We start from the raw sequence: 21,404 nt of genomic DNA on the forward strand, positions 1-21,404 counted from the left end.
TTTCCATAATCAGATTTATATATGCTACTTCAGTGAAGGGAACTCGCATGTGCATGCAACTGTTCTTGAGGCAACCAACGTATATCCAGTGACCTTATGATTCAATTAATTCATCATATGTTGATCTTTAATCAGTGCATCAGTACTTTATTAAACATTAAATAGTAACCATGTTCAGTAATAAGAGAATAAACCATCACACATAAGAAACACACATGAACACCAAGATTTAAGGTGGAAACCCAATGCGGGAGAAAACGAACCTGTTGTTGTTGTATTTGTCTTCTTTTAATATAAAGAATAATCATCTTGCTATCTTGTATTGGTGTAGACTCATACCAGTATGCAGGCACCCACCTGCAGAGGGATACAACCTTCTCTCGTTCCCCATCTTCTACCGGAAGGGAGCTACAACCCCTTAGCTCTTATACTATTTGATATGTTTACTAGTACGTATGCGCTGACCAACAGAAGGCTACAACCTTCACTCATTCTCCAACTGCTACTGGAAGGGAGCTCTAACCCCCTGATCAAATCACCAACAACTACTGGGAGGAAGCTTCAACTTCCTCATTGAAGGCTCCAACCTTCATTATCCTCCAGGGACCACATTTCATTAATTTTTAGACTGGATACTCCTGGTACACAACAAAACAATATGAAGGCCAAATTTCATCAAATTTTCACACTAGACCCATCTGTAACATTGAAGCTCAAAATCAATCACCACTGCAATACAACCATCAAATATATCTATATCAAACAATCACTAAGTGCCTCCTTCCTTCTCCTATTGTGTCATATTTGTAAATCCTTCAATCCTATCCCAAGTTGTTCTTAAGGGGGGATGTTAGGATATTCCGACACATAGGAAATAGTTAAGTACAACTTGGTCTAGTATAGAGTTCGGTATAGAGTTAGGTAAAGTGTGTTTCTTTACTATGTACATTTTGTAACTTACAATCCGACGGTCATGATATGTAGTGATCCGATGGTTCATTCTCTCCTCGGTATTACCGACACTTGATCCGTGGCTTAACTCCTGATTGGTACATGATCTCTATTTAAAGAGCATGGAGGGTCATTTGTAGGGTAATCCATCTATGAGAGAAGCATATGTAAATTTTCATTCTTTTATTAATAAATTGCCTGAAGTGGCCGCGTTGGCTCAGGCCGTGGACTGTTTCCCTCTTTGAGGGTTTTAACCACGTCAAAATACTGGTGTATTGATCTGTGATCTGTTTGTGAGCGGTTTCCTTTGGTGTTCTGTCAGATGAACTTACCCAGTAAATTCCTACATGGTATCAGAGCTATTTGAGGGCCGTGTCCATTGGTGATCCAAATCTGAAGCCGGTAGAACTGCATCTGACTGCCGTTTCCTAGATCTACTATTTCTGACTGCTTTTGGGCCGAGAGGACTGCTTTGTTGTGTTGGGAGCATCTGTTCTAGTGAGGAACCCCTTTCGTTTCACGCGAAAAGGTTTCCGGTAGCCCTAGCTACGTCATTTTTAAGATCTCGAGGTATATAGTGTTTATTTGCAATTTACAGTTATTTTCTCTCTGTTTATTTCGGTTTTGGTTTATTTAGCTTCTTTTATTACCGGATCTATACCTTTCATTTCTGCGTATGCTCTTTCCCTGCAACTCTATGCGATCTGGGCAAATCAGAAACAGAAATGAAGGATTTTTCTCATGCGTATGCTCTTTTCCGCTGCGCCTTAGTATGATCTCGGAAAATCAGAAACATTGAGGAAAATATTTAGTTTCCGGCTAAAGCTAACTTCGAGCTGCAAGGTTCATTTTTGAAAATATTTAGTTTTTGGCTAAAGCTAACTTCGAGCCACAAGGTTCATTTTTTTTTGTATGTCCGTGTTGGGTTTTGTGTTTTTTGTTTTGTAGGGAAAAAGAGCTTTCTCAAAGCAAGCACGCAACCCAAAGCATCAACCCCCCCCTCTCTCTCTCTCTCAAACTTTTTGTATAGCTCACTTGGTGCAAAGATAATTTATGAGAGTAGAGGTCTTGGGTTCAAGTCTCCATTTTGTGGGGACGGATTTTTTCATTTCCGCACATTCCCGCACTTCGTCGGCGACTTCGTCAATTTTTTTTCAAAAGCCATAACTTCTTCATCTGGAAGCCGTTTTCAGAACCGTTTTTTTTTAAACGGCCTAATTTTTCAAGATCTTTCCATTGGTACACTTAGTTTCAGCATCTATAGCTTCAGTTTATGTTAAAAATGGAAAGTCCATGCCAAGTCATTCTTGATAGCACTAACTACTTCCAATGGTGGTCCTACATTGTGGATTTACTTAGAAGTAAAGGTCTTTACAGAATAGCCACAGGCCAAGAGACCAAACTGAAAGATGAAGATAAGGCAGCTAAATGGGAAAATAGGCAAGACCAAGCACGTGGGTTGATAGGGATGTCTATTTCTCCAAATCTTAGATTCCATATTTTCCAGAACTTGATACTCCTGATGAAGCACTGCAACAAATTACTAAAGTCTTTGGAATTAAAAATGAACTTAAAGCCCATCAACTTGAAAATGAATTGCTTACATTGGACCCCAATAATTTTTCTTACATTGAAGATTTTTTGTCCAAGTTCAAGACCCTTAGACTTCTCTTGGAAGGTGTTAAGGTTAAGAAAGAAGATAGTAGCCTTATATACTCCATTCTTACTAAGTTGGGACCAACCTATTCTGTGTTTGTTTCCACCTTCCATTCTACAAGAGAAGCCTTCATTTCTCAAGGACAAACCTACAAGTCCCCTTCCTTTGATTCCTTTTGTGATTCTTTAATAAGAGAACAAGAAAAACTCTTACACCTTGGTCTTCTTCATCTTGGAAACTCTTCTAAGAAAGCGTTAGCCGCCTAGTAGCAACCAAATCCAAAGAATCCTAAGAAGTTGTATCCTAAAAAGAATGGTCCTAAACCAAACAAGGGTCCTAAGCAATTTCAGCCTCAAAATGAAAAGTCATTTCAACAAAATGATAAGACAAATAAAAACAAAGGGAAGAAGACTGATAGACATTGCAACTTTTGTAATCGAGATGGCCAGTTAGAATCCAAATGCTTTAAGAAGATAGAAGCCTTGGAAGCAGCAATGAAGAAGCATAACATCCATTTGGAGCAATCTTCAACTTCAACTTCATCTTCAGGAATGGAACTTTCTGCATGTGGTGGTCAAGCATCTTGATCTGGCTATGCACTAAATGTATCTTCTTCTTCTCATTCTCATGAGTGGCTCATTGATTCTGGAGCTTATTATCACATGGCCAAAAACAAAGCCATGTTTTCTTCTTTAAATGATTGTAACACCAAAAATATATATGTTGGTGATGATAGATCTCTTAGTGTTGTAGGGACTGGAACTGTTCATCTAGACAATGGTCAGTTTAATGATGTATTATGTGTTCCAACCTTATCCTGCAACCTTCTATCTGTATATCAGATAATCCATTCAGGTGAAGGTAAAATCGTTGAATTTTCACCTCACGATGTTGTAATTAAGGACCTAAGAGATCCTAGACAGATTTTAGCTACTCGCATTGCTGATGATTCTACAAGGTTGTATAAGTTTCACAACTTTGGGTCATCAAATCTTCCCTCAGTATTTGTTGCTCATAATGATGAAGTGAGCAAACTTTGGCATGAGCGATTTGGTCACTTAAACTATCGCTCTCTTCAGAATCTATGTAAAGAAAATATGGTGACAGGTCTTCCAATGGTATCTTGCAGAGATGGTGTTTGTTCCGGATGTGTACTTGGAAAACATCATCGAGACAGTTTTGAAAAATGTGCCTCTTGGCACGCCTCAGCCCCTTTACAGCTCGTGCATAGTGATTTATGTGGTCCACTTCCAGTTGCTTCATTCTCTGGCTACAAGTATTTCTTAACTTTCATTGATGATTTCTCCAGACGCACTTGGGTATACTTCTTAAAACTCAAGAGTGAAGTATTTAACATGTTCTTGGCCTTTAAGGCCTTTGTTGAAAAACAATCTGGACATCAAATTCTTAAGCTAAGATCTGATAATGGCGGAGAATATGTTAAAAATACATTCATCAACTTTTGCACTGAGAATGGAATTCAAATGCAACATACTGTTCCATATACTCCACAACAAAATGGTGTAGCTGAAAGGAAGAATCGCACCTTAAAGGAAATGGTTAATTATATGCTTCAATCTAAAGGACTTAGTCTTAATTATTGGGCAGAAGCAATTAACTGTGCAAATTACATAATAAATCGCACTCCTACTAAGGTTTTAAAGAATATCACTCTAGAAGAAGAATGGAGCTCAAACAAACCAGATGTAAGTCACTTTCGTGTTTTTGGAAGTGAAGCATGGGCCCATATTCCAGATGAGAAACATAAAGCTTTAGAACCAAAGAGTGAAAAATGTATTTTTGTTGGATATTCTGAAGATGTCAAAGGATATAGACTTATTCCACTTAATTCCAAAAATCTTATCATTAGAAGAGATGTAAAGTTTGATGAAAATATATCGGCCTGCGAGCCTAGTTCGGCGGATGTGCCACCTCTCCCTATCTCTTCTACTTTTGAAAATATTTCTTCTTCAGATGCTGAAAGCGAGGATGAAAATCCTCCCCCGCCTTCTCAGGATCCTCCTTCAGCTCCTCAGCTTCCAAAATGGGTCCATGCTACTCGGGATGCAGTAGGTGATCTTGTCGGTGATCCTACAGATTAGCGACGTACACGTTCTCAGTTCGAGAGAGCCTCTTCTTTACTGGCTCAAGCTTCAGTGAATTATGATCCTGACACCTTTGCAGAAGCTTCAGGCCATCCAGAATGGGAAGCAGCTATGAATGAAGAATATCATTCATTATTGGCAAATGATACATGGGATCTTGTTCCTCTACCAAAGGGACGAAAACTTGTTAGATGCAAATGGGTTTACAGAACCAAGTATGGACTAGATGGGAAAGTTGATAAACATAAAGCTCGTCTTGTTGCTAAGGGTTTTTCACAAGTTGAAGGCATTGACTACACTGAAACCTTCTCCCCTGTTGCCAAAATGAACTCTATCCGCCTTGTTCTTTCCCTTGCTGCTTCTTTCAAATGGGAAGTCCATCAAATGGATGTTAAATCCGCCTTCTTGCACGGGGACTTGCATGAAGAAATCTATATGGAACAACCTATTGGCTTTATACAAACAGACTCCAGCCTTGTATGTCGGCTTAAGAAATCCCTTTATGGTCTCAAGCAAGCTCCTCGAGCTTGGTATGCCAAAATGGATAACTTTCTTTTATAATCTGGCTTCTCTAGGTGTCATTCTGACAATACTGTCTACACCAAGAAAGTGGGCAAGTCTCTTATCATTCTTGTTCTTTATGTTGATGATCTTATCCTGACTAGTAGTGATCCCAACCTTATAAACCATGTGAAGTCTAGCCTTAAAAGGAAGTTTGAAATGACAGACTTAGGACACTTACATTATTTTCTCAGTCTTCAAGTCTTACAATCCAAGGAAGGTATTTCCCTTTCTCAGTCCAAGTATGCCTGTGATATTCTACGCCACTTTCACATGGAAGACTGTAAGCCAGCCCCTTCTCCCTTTCAGTCTGGAGTCAAACTTTCAGTCACTTGTACTTCTCCTGAAGTTGATGCTACCTTATACCGTCAACTTGTAGGAAAACTTTTGTATCCAACCCATACTCATCCTGACCTTTCCTTTGTTGTTGGCCTTGTTGCTCAGTTTATGCAAAACCCACGTGAAAGTCATTGGAAAGCAGCTAAAAGAATACTTTGTTATGTTCGAGGTACAGTTCAGTTTCGGATTCGTTACAGTGCTAAAGCATCTCCTCTATTGGTTGGTTTCACTGATTCTGATTGGGCTGGTGACCCTGATGATCGGAAGTCTACTGCAAGTTATGTGTTCACTCTTGGTTCAGGACCTATTACATGGGCTTGCAAGAAACAAGGTGCCATTTCTCTTTCTTCAGCAAAAGCAGAATATCTTGGTGCCGTAGAAGCTAGTAAGGAAGCCTTGTGGCTTTGTCAGATCCTGTCAGAGTTTGGCTTTCAGCAGCAGCATCCGACTACACTTTGGTGTGATAATCAAAGTGCCATTTAGGTATGCAAAGATCTAGTCCAACATTAGCGCAAAAAACACATTGAATTGCACATGCACTTCATCATAAAGCTCATTCACGACCATGTTCTTGAAGTGCAATATTGTTCAACAGATGATCAAGTTGCAGACATCTTTACAAAGGCTCTCACAGAGGCGAAGTTCACTAAACTTCGATTTATGGTTGGAGTTCAGGAAGTTGTCACTAAGGGGGGATAGGCTCTAGTGCCTTCTTCCTTCTCCTATTGTGTCGTATTTGTAAATCCTTCAATCCTATCCCAAGTTGTTCTTAAGGGGGGATGTTAGGATATTCCGACACATAGGAAATAGTTAAGTACAACTTGGTCTAGTATAGAGTTAGGTAAAGTGTGTTTCTTTACTATGTACATTTTGTAACTTACAATCCGACGGTCACGATATGTAGTGATCAAACGGTTCATTCTCTCCTCGGTATTACTGACACTTGATCCGTGTCTTAACACCCGATTGGTCCATGATCTCTATTTAAAGAGCATGGAGGTCATTTGTATGGTAATCTGTCTATGAGAGAAGCATATGTAAATTTTCATTCTTTTATTAATAAATTGCTTGAAGTGGCCGCGTTGGCTCAGGCCGTGGACTGTTTCCCTCTTTGAGGGTTTTAACCACATCAAAATACTGGTGTATTGATCTATGATCTGTTTTTGAGTGGTGTCCTTTGGTGTTCTGTCTGAGGAACTTACCCTGTAAATTCCTACAACAATCACTAAAACCCAATGATCAATCTCTAATATAATTGAAACCCAATCATCAATCCCTAAATCAACCACAATTGAATCAATCAATCACTGAAACCTCTGACACACTAAATCAAACAATCACTGAGCCTTTTACACCACTGAATCAACCATTCACTCGAAACCCAATCAACCGTTACTTAATCAAAATTCAACTAATCAACTAGAACATACAGAATAGTGTAACCAGAACACAGATCTGAACCCAGAACATTGTATCAACAACCAAAACAAATCGTAACCTCAAAAATCATGTGTCAGAATGTATACACTACTTCAATGAAGCCATCCTACGTGTATACACTACTTCCTTTAACCCAACATATGTATACCTCTAAAAATACTGAATCATAAAAACCTCTGAATCAAAACTGTATCAACCAGTAACATTCTGAAGATCTACTGTCAAATTACAGATATCTAAACAGACAGTAGCAAAGATCACCCTTCTCACTTAATCAATCAATCAATCAGACTCAATCTCCTTATACATTCAGTTCTACATTCAGATCTAAAGAAGACATCATTGACAGACAATAGTAAAACAACAACACTGATCAGATAGATCAATCATCTCTGAACAACAAGATTTTCTTTTGCATACGCTACTTGGAAGAGTATAACCTGTGTGTATATGCACCTTCACCAAGGCAAACCAACATATAGATCTGCAAATACAAACTTATAACTTCACAGCTATTCTAGACTTTAGATATCCCCATATCATAACATTTAAAGGACAAAACATTGGTTAGCACTCAAATCTAGCCTATCCATTATTATATCAAATAATTATAAGTCATTATGATCCTGATCCGTCATTAGATCTCATCATCAAAGACTTAGGTGCATACTTAGTCTAGATCAAGCATAGCATCAGAAACCCATAACATGCATATTTTCAATCTAACACTTCATAAGATATTAATTCATTATGCTCTTACCATTTTGATCTTCTCCTTCTTATATACTTAGATCCTTTGTCAATACCTCGGACCAAAACCTTGGACGAATACCTCAAACTAAAACCTCATACCAAAACCTCAGACGAATACCTCGGACCAAAACCTCAGACCAAAACCTCAGACTAATACCTCAGACCAAAACCTTGATTTTCCATCCCATACGTGCTTTTCCTTATGTGTAAGTGCATGCATGCGTATATGCTCCTTTTTTTTTGTTAACCGCATGTGTACCCTGCTTGGAAAAAGTGAACTAGCGTGCACAACTTAACATACCTGAAAATGTCCTTTTTATTCAACTTCTTGATTCTGATCTGGAGTCCTTTGTTCCTTCATCCTATTGTTTTGTACCATTACTTTGTTCCCTCTGAATAGACCTGTTATAATGTGATTTTCCATTGTACATTACTTCTGAATTGATTCCTTTGAACTACTGAGAATTTTGTCACATATGTAAACACAACTGCCGTGCATTCTATCACATCCTGTTTATACTTTTATCAGTTAGTTCATCAAATATCAACGCCAACACTCACTAACCATCTCCCTATATCAAACCTTTGACCATTATTCTCTTCCATCATTCTGTCACCTCTGACCTATAGATTCATCTCTGTTCCATCATTCTATCACCTCTGACCTGTAGATTCATCTTTGTTCCATCATTCTGTCACCTCTTATATGTCATGTAGATTCATCTAGTTGCCATATACTTGTTCTTCTACAAGTGGGTTGCCATAAAGTACAACACATGTATCATAATTCCAAGAGTGGACTGCGCCGATGCCATGGAAACCTTGGCCCCCACAATCCCAAAATACATTTGGGGCACAAGGTTTGAAAAATACTTATGGAAAATATCCTCAAAATGTTGGGTTGTGTTATATTCTTTCCACGACTAGCCCGCGTAGTTAACCGGGGAGTTAGAGGGGGGATGGAGACCCCCCTTTGTTGCATCAATTATGTAGTGGGGGGCTCACAGGGGGTTTGAGGGGTGCAGGTAACCCCCGTCTATGGGGTCCGGGCAGACCTACCTATGGTTTTGTGCATGATTTTCACACATGGTTTTGGACACGATGCTTTTCGGTCCATGGTATTAGATGCTTTGGCATGTATAAATATGTATTGTAACATTGAAAGGAATATAATGAAAAATAAAGCTGGTAGTCCCAGTTTTAGGATCCAAGGGAAAATCTCTATGTATATGTGTTTTATGTGTTATGCTCTCTCATTGTTTATTTTCTCTGTTTTAGATTTTGTATGAAGGTAATTTGTGTACGGGGTTAAAACCTACATTTGGTATCAGAGTTGTTTTAGCTTCAAGGGGACACCTTTGTTGCTGAGGGGTTTCGCTCATGCCTATGGTAGACCCTGTTCAGTGGAAGATCTACAGGATCGATTCTGGTGGTGAAAAAATATGGTGAGCAGTGGAAAGATAGAGATCAAGAAATTTAATGGTCAGAGTTTTGAGTTGTGGAAACTCAAGATGGAGGATCTATTGGTGGATAAATATTAGTGGGTCACAGTAGATCCAGGCACCAAACCAGCGGGAGTGTTCGATGAAGAATGGAAGAAGTTGGATCGGAAGGAAAAGAGCACAATATGATTGTGTCTCAAATTCAGTATTGTTGAATGTATCAGGGGAAGCTAAGACGAAGGCTTTGTGTGACAAGTTAGGGACTTTGTACCAATCTAAGTCTCCGGTGGATAAATTGTTCCTGTGGAAAAAGTTGTATATCCTGAGGATGAAAGATGGAGACTTGGTGACAGAGCATCTAAATGAATTTAATACTTTGGTAAGTCAGTTATTATCTGTTGATATTAAAATTTCATATGAAGATAAGTGCATCAGTTTGTTGTGTTCTCTACCAGATTCGTGGGATAGTCTGGTTATTACAATAGGTATAAATGCAACTTCCTTGCAGTTTGATGAAATAGTCTCATCCTTGTTGACGAAGGAGATGAGACAGAAAAATATGGAGAGTTATAATGGTGATGCCTTGTCTGTACGAGGATGGTCCAAGAACAGAAAAAAATAAGTCATCGAGTGGGAGATCTAAATCTAGAGGGAGATCTAAATCTCCATGAAAACCTATAAAGGTAGTTTGCTGGAAATACGGAAAGGAAGGGCACTACAAAAGGGATTGTATATCTAAAGCTCTTGACAAAGGACGAGGATCTGATGATGATCTTTTTGCAGAGGTGAAAATCACCTCAAATGAAGGTGGGGATATGTACTTGGCTTCTTCAAGTACACATGTAGATCATGAGGCATGGTTGATTGACTCAGGTGCATCCTTTCACTTCACTCCCTATAGAGAATGGTTCTGCGAGTATGAGAAATATGATGGTGGTGATGTCTTCTTGGGGGATGACAGGAAGGCTATAATCATTGGTCGTGGAAAAGTAAAGTTGAATTTGCAAGGTGAAAGGGTTAGAACACTTCCAGGTGTTATGCATATTCCTGCACTGGCCAAAAATCTGATTTTCGTAAGCAAGCTGGATGATGCAGGTGTAAAAATAGTGTTCGAGAAGGATACCTACAAAATGGATTGGGGAGCACTACCATTGATGCAGGGAGTTCATATTAGAAATCTGTACAAGCTGCAAGGTAGCATTGTTATTGATGGGTGCAACAGTTCTGTGGTTCCTGAAAGTGGAGCATAAAATCTAGTGGTCTCTGGAGAGAAGACCATGTTGTGGCATCAAAGGCTTGGACATATTGGAGAGAAGGGCCTTTAAATACTTCATGGTAAAGGTATAGTAGAAGGTATGAGTAGTAGCTCTCTATATTTTGATTTCTGTGAAAATTGTGTATATGGGAAGCAGAATCGGGTGAGTGTCCCCTCTGGTGGTAAGAGGGTGAAACATATATTAGAGCTTATACATAGTGATGTGTTTGGACCTATGAAGGTTCCATCACTGGGTAAGTCTGTGTACTATGTATCATTTATAGATGACTTATCAAGGAATACATGGATATATTTCCTTAAGAATAAATTTGAAGTCTTTGACAGGTTTAAAGAATTTAAGGATCTGGTGGAAAACCAGACAAAGAAGAAGATAAAGGTGTTGAGGACATATAATGGTGGAGAGTTTTGCAGTAAGGAATTTGAAGAATTTTGTAAGAAGTGTGGTATATCATGGAAGAATACTACTCCATACACACCTGAGCAAAATGGAGTTACAGAAAGAATAAACAAGACACTGATGGAAAGGGAAAGAAGCATGCTCAGTGGAAGTGAAAACAGCATGGAATTGCAGACGGCATGTTACCTAGTCAATAGATCACCTTCATTAGCATTGGAGGATAAGACTCCACAAGAGGTATGGACTGGTAAGAAACCCTCTCTTTCACATCTGAAGGTATTTGGATGTGATGCATATGTACATGTTCCAAAGGAGAAAAGAACCAAGTTGGATAGTAAATCTAAAAGGTGCATCTTTATTTGGTATAAGGATGGTTTAAAGGGTTATAAGCTTTGGAACCCAGTAACAAGGAAGGTTGTGTACAGCTGAGATGTGGTGTTCAGAGAGGTGAAAGATGTTATTAAACATGAAGTCCAACCAAAGGAACCTGAGAAGATAGAGTTTGAGCTTAAGGAGGAAGAATCAGACTCTACAACAGAGGAGGAATGAGAAGATGAAGAGCCACAAACTTCGAGTGTGAGAAGATTAGTTTGAGAAAGAAGGCAGCCAGAAAGGTATATTCCATCTGCTTTATGTTCAAATTTTGCTTTATCTGTTACTGATGATGATCACAAAACTGTGAAGGAAGAAATAGATTCATAGGATGGCAAAATCTAAAAAGAGGCCATGGTTGATGAAATGGCATATTTGCACAAAAATGAGGCTTCGGATTTGGTGGAGTTGTCGGCTGGAAGGAAACCCATTGGCAACAAATGGGTGTTCAAGAAGAAGAAAAATGCAGAAGGAAAGGTGGAGAAATACAAAGCTCGGTTGGTAGCAAAAGGTTATTCCCAGGTGCCAGGAATTGACTTTGGTGATATTTTTTCTCTTGTTGCCAAGGTGACTTCTATTAGATTACTTTTATCTGTTGCTGCTGCTTTTGATTTTGAGGTAGAACAGATGGATGTGAAGACAATATTTATTCATGGGGATCTAGAAGAGGAGATCTACATGAAGCAACCTGAAGGATTTGCGGTGAAGGGTAAGAAAGAACTGGTATGCAAGTTAAAGAAGTCTCTGTATGGGTTAAAATAGTCACCAAGGATGTGGTATCAGAAATTTGATACATTTATACAGGGACTTGGCTTCACCAGAAGCAAAGTAGATCACCATATGTATTTTAAATTAATTGGTGATCGTGTTATTAACTTATTTATTTGGTTTTGTATGTGGATGATATGTTGCTGGTCGGAAATGACAAAGAAATTATCCAGGATTTGAAGACCCAATTGTCCTCTAAATTCAACATGAAAGATCTTGGTGCTGCAAACTATATTTTGGGCATGGAAATTAAAAGATATCGGGAAAAGAGGAAGCTCTGGTTAAACCAGAGGAAGTATGTCGATACAATATTGCAGAGATTTAATATGTTGTATAGTAAATCGGTGAAGGCTCCTATTCCTGTAGGTGTAAAGTTATCTACTGAATAGTGTCCCAAGACACGAGAAGAGGAAGAGGACATGTCCTGTGTTCCATATGCAAGTGTAGTCAGTAGCCTGATGTATGCAATGGTATGTACTAGACTAGACATTGCACATGCAGTGGGAGTATTGAGCAGGTTTATGTCAAAACCAGGAAAAGAGCACTGGATAGCAGTGAAGAAAGTTTTTAGGTATTTGCGTGGAAATAGTGATTATGGTTTGTGCTACCAAGGAAGACCAGGATTGGACAGAGTGTTGGATATTCATGGCTTTGTTGATGCAGACTAGGCTAGAGATATGGATCAAAGAAGATCTACAAGTGGGTATGTGTTTAACCTATTTGGAGGTGCAGTCAGTTGTATTAGTAAGAAACAATATGTAGTGGCACTATCAACTACAGAGATAGAATACACGGTAGCCACTCATGCAAGCAAGGAAGCAGTTTGGTTGCAGAGATTGTGTTCAAGTATGGGGTTAGTACAGGGAGCTATAAGGATAGACTGTGACAACCAAACTACAATTTTCTTGGCAAAGAACCCTACATATCATTCAAATAAAAATCACATTAATGTTTAGTATCACTTTGTGAGGGATATGATAGAATACAAAAAGGTGTTGCTGGTAAAGGTGGACACTTTAAAGACAACTGCAAATGCATTGACAAAATCTGTGAGCTTTGAGAAGTTCTCTTGGTGTGGAGAAACAATGGGCAATACAGGGTTGGATAAATGACTAAGGTCTCTTGTGGACCCCTATGGAAAGAAGAAAAAAGTGGGAGAATGTTGGGTTGTGTTATATTCTTTCCACGACTAGCCCACGTAGTTAACCGAGGGGTTAGAGGTGGGGTGGAGCCCTCCCTTCATTGCACGGATTGCGTAGCGGGTGGGTCACAGGAGGTTTGAGGGGTGAAGGTAACCCCAGTCTATGGGGTCTGAGGCAGCACCCCAGAAAATTTTGGTTTTGGACCCTATGTTAGGTTGGGTGGACCTACCTATGGTTTTGTGCATGATTTTTCCACATGGTTTTTGGACGTGATGGTTTTTGGTCCATGGTTTTGGACGCGATGGTTCTCAGTCCATGGTATTGGATGCTTCGGCATGTATACATATGTATTGTAACATTGAAAGGAATATAATGAAAAATCAAGCTGGTAGTCCCGGTTTTGGGATTCAGGGGAAAATCTTTGTGTATATGTGTTTTATGTGTTATGCTCTCGCATTTTTTATTTTCTACGTTTTAGAATTCGTATGCAGGTAATTTATGTATGGGGTTAAAACCTACAAAATATACTCAATTTCAATAACCTTATCCTTCCTTTTTACCACAATATTATCCTCCTCAACAAACCCAATTTCCTCAATTTCAAAATCCAAATCAACAACTTTCGTTACCATTTCCCCAAAAACCGAATCAACTACCTTCTCAACCACTTCCAAATCTGAACAATAAAAATCAACAAGTTGTCTATAATATTGAAGGAAAAAAATTTCAATCTTGTATGATTGCCCCATTAGGTTTAAATGATGTTCAACTTAGATCTGTTAGGGTTTTACAAAAGAAGTCACCAACAATCACCATCCAAAAATCTAAAGAGGATGAAGTTCATGAAAAAGATGCAAATCTTGATCAAGAAAATATTCCTATAAAGGAATATGTTACTGTAAAATCAAAGGATGATAAAATAAAGAAGGCTCCTACAATTCCTCTAGTAGAAAAATCTTCTATTTCTTTACAAGATCCACCTTTTCCAGAAAGGGTCAAAATTGATAAAGAATTAGAAAGGAAAATTGTTTTACTAGACTTTGATATACAAGATGAACTTACCAATATTTGCATAAAACATTCTTTACTCCAAGCTATAAAGGAAACAACAATATTTGCAAAAATTATAAAGGAGATATGCATTATAAAACCAAGAAGAAAGAAAAGAGATGTTAAAAGAATCCAACTGGTAGGAAAAATTGTTGATATCGTGATGGGAAAACCTATTCTTCAAAAATATTTAGATCCTTGTAGTCCCATTAGAAAAATGCATATCAATGGTGTTGAAATTCCAAACACTATAATTGATCTAGGAGCATCCATCAATATCATGAATAAACAAACAATGGAGCAATTTAAGCTTCCTAATCTTCAATATACTTCTACATTATTACAATTAGCAGATAGATTTATTATCAAACCAGATGGAGTATTAGAAGATGTGTTTGTTTCTCTATATTCTTGGGAATATCATGTAGATTTCATGATTTTATTTCCCAAGAATAATTTAGGAGGTCATCCATTTATCCTTGGTAGACCTTGGCTAGCTACAGTTGATGCATTCATAAGTTGTAGATCTGGTGATAATTATATCTCTGATGGAAGTTCCACTCGGAAATGTACATTGTATCCTCCTGCAAAAACTATAAATGAAGTAGAAAGTGAAATTTGGATAGATGGTGATAATGAAAACTTCTATGGTATGCAACCAATTTATACTCTCTCACAATTAGATGAAAAAGATCAATTGATAAATTTAATGAATAATAATGTTTCTCCTTCATACTGTGAGAAAAATCAAAGTTTTCAAGAACAATGCAATATTGGATATATATCATCTCACCAAATGACTTTACATTCCATAGAGAAGTTTGGCAATTCTAAAGTATAATTTTTTCCAGATAAAACATTAAATATTAGCAAAAAGTTGAAGAATTTCAAAAGATGAAATTGATACAGATGCTACAAAAAAAAATTCTTTTGCATGGGAGTACACTAATATCAAAGGGATTGAGCCTAAAACTTGTATGCATCATATTTATACTCAAGAAAATTCCAAACCAATTAGACAACCTCAGAGAAGGATGAATCCTAATCTGAGAGAAATTGTTAAGGAGGAATTACAAAAGTTACTTAATGTGAATTTCATCTATCCAATATCAAATAGTCAATGGGTGTCACCTTTAGTGATTGTTCCTAAGAAAAATGGAAAATGTAGAGAGTGTATGGACTACAGGGAATTAAAAAAGTCTACTTTGAAAGATCATTTTCCACTACCTTTTATAGACCAAGTATTAGATACATTGGTAGGAAAGAAGTATTTTTAATTTTTAGATGGTTTTAGTGGATATAACCAAATCCAACTAGCACCAGAAGATCAAGATAAAACTACTTTTACATGTCCATTGGGAACATATGCCTATAGGGTTATTCCATTTGTATTATGTACTGCACTTGCCACATTTAAGATAGTCTTAGGTCTCTTTTCTGATCTAATTCATGATTGTGTGGAAGTATACTTGGATGATTTCACTGGGTATGGTGATACTTTTGAGGAAGCTATTGAAAATTTTGAAACAGGTATTATTATATGTAAGGAGGAAAACCTTTCATTAAGTCATGAGAAATGTTTATGATGTTCAATGAAGGTATTTTTTTAGGCCACCATATTTCAAGTGATGGAAATAAAGTGGATACATCTAAAGTAGAAATAATTTCTAAAATTTCAATTCCTATTTTTCAAAGAGATGTTAGAAGTTTTCTCAGATTTACTCGATCTTATAGAAGATTCGTAGAAAATTTTACAAAAATAGAATCTCCACTTTTCAAGGTCCTTACAAAAAATTGAGAATTTGTTTGGAATTATTACTATCATAAAGCATTTGAGACATTGAAATGAAAGATTACTGAAGCACCAATTTTAAGGGAACCTAATTGGGCTCTTCCTTTTCACATTTCTATTGATGCTTTAGATAAAACTCTAGGATATTTCTGGGACAAAAATATTTAACTCCTTATGTTATCTATTATACAAGCAAAAAATTGACTCCAACATAGTTAAATTATACTATAACAGAAAAGTAATTTTTAGTTGTTGTGCATGGCATTAATAAATTCCTTCATTATATAACTGGTTATGATACTTTCATTCATACATATCATTTTTCCATTAGATATCTAATGAATAAACCATTTACCAATGCTAGAATTACAAGATGGTTGCTATTATTACAAGAATTCAACATTAATATTCTTGATAGACTAATAAAAGAAAATACAGTTGTTGATTTTCTTCTCGAATGTAGAATAATAATGAGGATGTCCCTGTCAAAGATAAGTTTCCTAATGAATATATTTTTGTAGTTTCTACTAAAACACCTAGGTTTTTAGACATTGATAATTATTTGGCTACAGGAAAGTTACCTCCATAACTTTCCATCAGAGAGAAGCAAAAAATAATCAAAATCAATTCACCTTATTCGTGGAGAATTGTACAAAATTTGACCTGATCTTATTATCCAAAGATGTGTTTGAGAAGATGAAGTACCTGAAATATTAAAAGCTTGCCATGGTGCACCATGTGGAGGACATTTTGTTGATAAAATAACTGCTTACAAAATCATTCTTTTCCGATATTATTGGCCATCCATTTTAAAGGATGCCAAAGAATATGTCAAAAGTAACTACTTACAAAATCATTCTTTTCCGATATTATTGGCCATCCATTTTAAAGGATGCCAAAGAATATGTCAAAAGTTGTGATAGTTGTCAAAGAATGGGGAAAACCATTCCATCAGATGAAATTCCTTTACAACTACAAGTACCTATAGAACCCTTTGAAAAGTGGGTTCTATATTTTGTTGGACCAATAAATCCTCCATCTATATAGAAAATGTACATACTTGTTTGCACGGAATATGTTAACAACTTGGTAGAACCTAAACCTCTTTTATTTGCAACTTAAAATGTTGTAGTTACATTTCTTTTTGAGGATATTTTTACTCGTTTTGGTGTTCCAAGAGAAATTGTAACAAATCAGGGTACTCAATTTACAGCCAAGTTGGTGCAAAATATCATGGAGCAATATAATATCAAACATAGAAAGTCTACTCCATATCTTCCACAAGCCAATAGATAAGTGGGATCCACCAACAAAGTACTTGAAGCAATTCTTACCAAGATTGTGCATTTACGTAGGAAGGATTGGGGTAGAAAAGCTTCGAGAATCACTATGGGCATGTAAAACTACATGGAGGAACACAATTGGACATACTACTTATGAGCTTATCTATGGAAAGAAAGTTTTCCTTCCAATTAAGTTCCAAGTGGAGACCTTCATAACAACAGCTAAATTTGGACTTGATCTATCAAAAGCTCAAAAACAGAGATTATCACAATCAAATGAGCTACATGAGATCCGACAAGATGTTATTCAAAGAAATGTCATAGTTTAGCAGCAAAGATCAAAGTGGCATGAAAAATTAATCAAAGCTAAAAGGTTCAAGCAAGGTGACTGATCTCTTCTTTTTTATTCCAAGTTTAAATATTTTCAAAGGAAATTTCAAACTGATTGGCTTGGTCCTTATGGTATTGATACTCTTTTTTATAATGGAGCAGTCAAAATCAAAACTATTAATGATGAACAAATTACCTTCCTTGTTAATGGTCATAGATTAAGGTTGTATAATAAATCACTAACAGAGGAAGAATTTTTCAAATATTTTCAAAAGAATTATGAATTCAAGTTGGTCAAGAAAGGAGATTATTCTCCTCACTCTCTAACTTCATTGTAATTCTTCCAATAAAATAAAATAATAATAATAATAATAATAATAAAATTATAAACATGAAAACCAACTATGTTGGCATGTTTATACATGAAATCATAACAGAAAACCAAGATCTCTTTATAGTTTAGATTTTCATAATACCCTCTTTCTTGTCCCTGTTTCTTTCTACCCTTCTTTCTCTAATAAATTTAAAGTGGCAAGCAATATTTATGAGGAATTGTATTTTTACTGACTACCAAAAGAAACAACAACAATAAAGAAGTATTCTCCTGATCAAACAACAGAAATTAAATAAATGGTAAGTAGCAAACATAATCTATATCATTTTGTAGCCAAGTCTGAATTTCTACATCAATATTATAAAATCCACAACAAAAGAATATTAAGGAATTCAAAAAAATAAAGTTATGTAAAATGTTGAAATTATTCTTCATATAAGAAATTAGGTTTTAATTCATGGAATATTTTATTAAATAGAAAGGTTGAAGACCTTATAAAGCTGCTATTACACTCATGATCATTATACCCTACCCCCCCATCATTTCTCTATCAGTCACATTAGTCTTATCGATATAAAATACATTCCACCTATCCTTTGAAATCGGATTTGGGAATTGTGGAAAGGTATAGTCCGATCATAACACAAATTCTTCCATCAATCACCTTATTTCACTATCAGTTAACCCCATTTCATATTTGTTCTACTCACTTCTGAAACCCCTACTAGTCACACTTTACATATTCCATTTTTCAGACTTCCATTATCCCTGTCGAAAGGAAACAATCAAAGACCAAAACTTCTTCTCACCATGGGAATGATTTTTCGCTCTGAACTAAATGGAATGAAATTTCTTCAGACATACTTGAGGGTTAGAAACCAATTACAACAAGTAGGATGGCTTCAGTTCTTTGAAAATTTTGACGGGCATGAGAGAGAGGTTACCAAAGCACTTTCTCGAGCTTTTGATGGGGTTGAAGCAGAAATTGGAGATATCAAACTTATCCTAATAGATTCCATTTTGGCTAAAGCTACGGGATTACCCACAAATGGAGAAAGCTGGTTTAAGAATAGAAAAATCAAAGAGGATGACTGGATACATTTCCCCAAAGAACCAGGTATTGATATATCCATGTTTAAAAAGGGAATTCCAATCACTGCATTAAAACGGAAATGGATAAAACTATTGTTGGTTATTAAAAAGTTTGTAACTTGTGAATGTAGATTTAGAACTATGTTTTCCTACCATGCCCAACTCTTGATGCATTTTATCGACGGAAATGAAATAAATTTTCCTTACTTCTTGCTCCAAAGTCTTAGAAAAATGGCATCTAGTTTACAAAGAGAGTCTAGGTATATTGATAATTCCCTTTACCATAATGGACCCATGAAAATCATTATAGAGGCACATTTAGAAGCTAAGGGAGACAATTGGCAAGATTTCTTAGTTAGAAATAATTTTGTAGAAGTCCAGGAGGAGGAAACAAGCAGTAGGTTTAAGAGGAGTTGACAAAAGTCAGTGCCTAACCCTAACCCTGAAAAGGAGGAAATTGAAGAACATAACGAGACAGAGGTACCAAAAGACCCATCTCAGGATGATACTCCAACCTCCCAATATTTTCATAAATGTAAACAGAGAAATGAAAAACAGGGTCTTAGAAGAAAGAACTCGAACTCAAGCTCCAGGTCATCTGAAGAAAATCAAAAAGCAGAAAAAAAGAAGACAAAAGGTTAGTAAAACAAAAAGACAAGACACTAAAGGATCAAGAGTAAAATTGAGAAGAAGCAAGAGAAATTAAAAACTTTCAAATAAACAGTCTCCAAAAATGATTGATCTTGAAGAAGAAGGTTATAGAACACCTCCTCACACAGTCATCCTGACAAGAAACAAGCCAGATATTGACCCAATGTAGTAGGAAATTTATGATTATGTAGAATATTTGGAACAAAGAGCACAACAGAAGGAAAATATCTCTTAGTATCAAAAGAATTAAATTGGTGAAACTTCCTTGACATAACAGACTCGAGAATAAGAATGCAAAGTTGAAGATGAATTGAAACAAGTTATGAGTTAGGGATTCTAAATAAAAACCTGATATAGGAAAGGGAAGCAGAAAAAATTCAGAATGAGATACTTAGAACCCAAAATTATAACATACTTCTACATCTATACCATTTGTATAAGAAAACTAAGAAACTTAGTCCTAATAACAAGTTTCTTAAGAATAGAATCAGGGGTTTGCATAGTAAATTTTTTATTAAGAGACCAAGGGCCACCTTTAGAATTGAGAAGAAAAATGAAATAACTAGTCTAGATGTGCTCACACAGGATTCTGAAATCATAGATTGAAGGAGAAAATAAGAACCAATTTTTTATTTTTTGGTGCATGAGTACATGCAAGACCTTAGTGTGGGGGAATGTTGAAGTCTAAAATTGTTTCCTTTTTTAATACCCTTTTACCATCTTCGTTCACCTTTTGTCACCATTTTTGTAGCAATATTATCATGCTCAAGGTCAATTCAACTTACAAAAAATGTATTTTTCATCCATGTTTATAATCTATGTTTATTTATGAATTAAAACAAAAGCATTCTTACAATAAAAAAATCATAAGCATTACGTAGCTAATGTTGAATTCCGCATTAATATCCATGGTTAGACAGGTTGCAGTGCTTCAGCAAATGGATGAAGAGTGTCTAGAGATGACAAATTGTTACCACATGGATGACCACCTATCGAAATGACTTGGTAGCCTATGAAGATTAAGAGATCTAAGAGTCAAACTCAATGTCAAACTGTGAGAATAATGATGCAATGGTTAAGTAAAGTAAATACGAGAATAGAATGACATCAAGTGAGTGTGTTGAAGGCCTGTTCAATCATTAGGTTATGGTTTGAGAAGAATCTCTTATGAATTTCTCTTTTAGTAGAAATTCATAAGGAGATATAGTTTTAAACTGAATCCATTTCGTAGATGTTGAATTTTCTCATTTTGTATCAGCATAAAGCTCTTAAAAGTTGTTTAATGAAATTTGAATAAATGGAATAAAGCGAGACCTAGAACATAGTTCGATTACTAAGTTTACAATGGTCTATTTTCAAGACTAGTGATACTTTGTTCCATATTAATACAATTAATTTGTTCTTAATATGTGCATAGAGGGCCTTTTGATTGTTAGTAGACATGCGCTCCCGGGAGGGCCCCCTATCGAATTGTGAGGATATTTTATTTTGTGTTACATTTCTAGTTTTGTTAAATCATAGTAATTCCTCTAAGAATTTTCTTAATCAGTTTCATCACATAGATATTTTAATCAATTGTTGTTTTGATTCCAGAGTACTCATAAAGGCAAAATACCAAAAATATTTTTTTTTTTTATGCATTCTCTTTCCAGATTTCATAGCTCAAGTT

This window comes from Pinus tabuliformis, chromosome 2_2 (assembly GCF_031772625.1).
Source record: "Pinus tabuliformis cultivar Carrire ecotype Pingquan chromosome 2_2, CPIR1, whole genome shotgun sequence".
NCBI lineage: Eukaryota > Viridiplantae > Streptophyta > Pinopsida > Pinales > Pinaceae > Pinus > Pinus tabuliformis.